Source organism: Myotis lucifugus, unplaced genomic scaffold (assembly GCF_000147115.1).
Source record: "Myotis lucifugus unplaced genomic scaffold, Myoluc2.0 scaffold_9, whole genome shotgun sequence".
Taxonomy (NCBI): domain Eukaryota; kingdom Metazoa; phylum Chordata; class Mammalia; order Chiroptera; family Vespertilionidae; genus Myotis; species Myotis lucifugus.
The window spans coordinates 1,348,378-1,352,051 of record NW_005871057.1 but is presented as its reverse complement, the minus strand read 5'-3'; the positions used below and the strand labels follow the sequence as shown (position 1 = coordinate 1,352,051).

Below are 3,674 nucleotides of genomic sequence, written 5' to 3'. Positions count from 1 at the left end.
GTATGTAATCAGGACTGTCCATGGCTTGATCTCCCTTAGATTTATGCTTTGCACTGTCTGTTGGAAGGCCAAATATTAACTTAAAATAATCACTCAGTTCTGATTCCTGCAGGTATTCTTTCTGATTCAACCTCTATTGGACCTTCAGGAATGGACTTGTGAAACACTAGTAATATCTAATTATTATATTAACTCCTTGTGCTCAAAATGTATCTATTATTGAACAGAAATTCAATATCATAAAAATCATTAGCCAGAGCCAAGAATATATCCTCACTCTCATTATGAGCTGGCTTATTGCTCTGTTTCGGGACTCCCTTTTCTGAGACTTAAAAAAATCTGGGCTTGCATCGCGCCTGCGCCAGCTGAGGGCGGTGGCTCCGGCTCGCGCTCCTGCCAGGCACCATCCGCCCCTCCGCGCTAGCGGTGTGGACGCTGAACTCAGCGGAGAACGCGGCTGAGAAATGGAGAGGAAAATGAAACTTTAAAAGTGGCAGCTATGCGGCAGATCCTAAAAGAACTATGGCAACATCAGGTGACTGCCCCGGAAGTGAATCTCAGGGGAGAGAAGAACCTGTGGAACACTGTGAACAGCACCTCCCAGAGGGTGTGCACCCCGAGGAGTTCGTGGCCATCGCGGACTATTCTGCCACCGATGAGACACAGTTTTCTGAGAGGAGAGAAAATTCTCATCCTGAGACAAACGACTGCTGACTGGTGGTGGGGCGAGCGCGCCGGTTACTGTGGATACATACCCGCGAACCACCTTGGGAAGGACCTGGAGGAGTGTGACCCCGAGGACACCTGGCAGGATGAGGAGTACTTCGGCAGCTACGGAACCCTGAAACTTCACCTGGAGATGTTGACAGACCAGCCACGAACAACTAAATATCACCACGTGATCCTGCAGAACAGGGCGTCCCTCAAAGACAAAGTGATTCTGGATGTCGGCTGTGGGACCGGGATCATCAGCCTCTTCTGTGCACATTATGCGCAGCCCAGAGCAGTGTACGCGGTGGAGGCCAGCGAGATGGCCCAGCACACGGGGCAGCTGGTCATGCAGAATGGCTTCGCCGACATCATCACCGTGTTCCAGCAGAAGGTGGAGGATGTGGTGCTGCCGGAGAAGGTGGACGTGCTGGTGTCCGAGTGGATGGGGACCTGCCTGCTGTTTGAGTTCATGATTGAGTCCATCCTGTACGCCCGGGATGCATGGCTGAAGGAGGGTGGGATCATCTGGCCGACCACTGCCGCACTGCACCTCGTGCCCTGCAGTGCTGACAAAGACTACCGCAGCAAGGTTCTCTTCTGGGACAACGCCTATGAGTTCAACCTCAGCGCTCTCAAATCGTTAGCAATTAAGGAGTTTTTTTCGAAGCCCAAGTATAACCACATTTTGAAACCAGAAGACTGTCTCTCTGAGCCGTGCACTATATTACAGCTGGACATGAGAACGGTGCAGATCGCTGAACTGGAGACAATGAAAGGCGAGCTGTGCTTTGATATCAAGAAAGCCGGCACTCTGCATGGGTTTACGGCCTGGTTCAGTGTCCGCTTTCAGAACCTGGAGGAGGAGGAGCCACAGCTGGTGCTGAGCACAGGTCCATTTCATCCCACCACCCACTGGAAGCAGGTGCTGTTTATGATGGACGAGCCCGTCCCCGTCCACGCAGGGGATGTGCTCACAGGCTCGATTGTGCTGCAGAGAAACCCAGTGTGGAGGAGGCACATGTCCGTCGCTCTGAGCTGGTCTGTCACTTCCAGACAGGACCCCACGTTGCAGAGAGTTGGAGAAAAAGTCTTTCCGATCTGGAGATGACAGTTGAAGTTCTCTTTGGGAAGCAGTGTGAGCTTGTTGGAGGAACGCACAGGAGCGAGGAGCTCACACCAGATGTGAACACTCCTTCTTGTGAAACCTGCAGATGCTCACTCTGCCTTGCAGGCGGTCACACCCTTCTCTGTGGCCCCACGACAAACACTCGGGCTGCCCTCGCCACTGTCACGGCCCGTGTCTGTCCTCTAGAAGTAGCTGTGTTTCCAGGTGTCCACAGTGCTGTCCACAGTGCCCACCTGTGGACAGGCTGGGGCACAGTGTTCCTAAGCTAGGTCTAGTTCCACACTCATAGGACGAGCGTCAACCTTGTACTCCTGTGAAGTGACTGTCGTGCATCATGTGTTACTGGTGTCCTTACTGCCCTCAGTTCATCCACTCACCATGCAGAACGTGGGGTTGCACAGGGCCGTGCAGGACCTGGGGTGGCAGTGCATGCGCTGGGCTCTGCATGAGGTAGTACCTTGTAGAGATGTCTTCCAAATAAATCGTGTTGGCACATAGTACATCTCAATAAATATTTTTAAATAAACGAAAAAAAAAATCTGGGCTTAGAGGAGAAAATAGTATTTATTAATTTTATTCTGACTTTAAAATATGAGACCAAAACATGAGCTTAATCAGCAGGGACCTGACATTAATTCTCTTTTATTGTGCATTTTCTCCATGCTAGCCACCATGTTAGACAATTTATATAATATTATCTCTAATTTAATACAAGTCTTCAAGATGGCTATTATATCTTCAATTTATAGATGCACACACTAAGGCTTTAAGCAATGTAATTTTCCCTGGAACACACAACAACCCACAGACACAGTGTAACCAGTTGGAATCCCATTTTCACATAAGTATCATTTTCCACTGCCTGGTAACAGAAAATTACGCCTACCCCAAAGTTGGTGCAATAATTAAATAGATAAAAAATAATACAACTAAAGCACTAAGACCAGTACTCTAAACATAGTATTTAATGCATGTTAGCTCTTAATGTGATTATTACTATCATTAGATATTTAATAAGCTAGTAAACTTACCTTCTTTCTATTTTCTCTTGTTCCTTGGCCAAAAAGAAGATACACAACATGCCTTTAAGTAGAAAGGGGTGGCTCCATGAAGGAATTCCAGTAAATGCTCCTCCGCCAGAACATTTCCAATGATCAGTGCACAGTTCCTGTAGCACAGAACTTGTTCTTAAAGTCACAACATGCTACTTAACAAGAGTTGGTACCCAGCACCTATTTCCTGCCTGGCTTTGTCTTTCAGTAGACGAGTACTGAAGAACTCAAACTGTTTCCTGGGAGTTGCCAGGACCAACACCAAAAATAAAGTGATGCTCATTAAAACCACTTACTCTTGCTCATTCCCTTTGCTCTACATCAGTGGTTCTCAACCTTGGCTGCACATTAGAATCACCTGGGAATCTTTTTAAAATCCTGATTTCTGGGCCTCATCCTCCGGAAATTCTGTTTCTTTGTTACTAATGTTGTGGCCTCACCCCATAACAAGAAACAGAATTTCCGGGGATGAGGCCCAGAATCAGGATTTTAAAAAGATCCCCAGATGATTCTAATGTGCAGCCAAGGTTGAGAATCACTGCTCTACACAGAGACTGAGTAGATTCCTAGCCCTCTTCAATTAGCTAGCTCATGGCACTGTTTTACTTAGATATAAGCACAATCGCAGTCAACTTACTTCTAGCAGGTGATGGACTGTAGTTATTAACTCCTTTAATGCAGTAATTCTCATCAAGAGCCTCTATATCCTCAACTGATTAACATTTCATGTACTTGTCTTACAATTTTCCCTCTGGCTCTCTCACACTTTTACGCATATTCTTAAC

At 47.1% G+C, this 3,674-nt stretch overlaps 1 pseudogene; it reads left to right on the top strand.

The window, feature by feature from the left end:
* Positions 1-353: 353 nt before the first annotated feature.
* LOC102428231 lies at positions 354-2,375 on the top strand (annotated as a pseudogene).
* Positions 2,376-3,674: the final 1,299 nt, after the last annotated feature.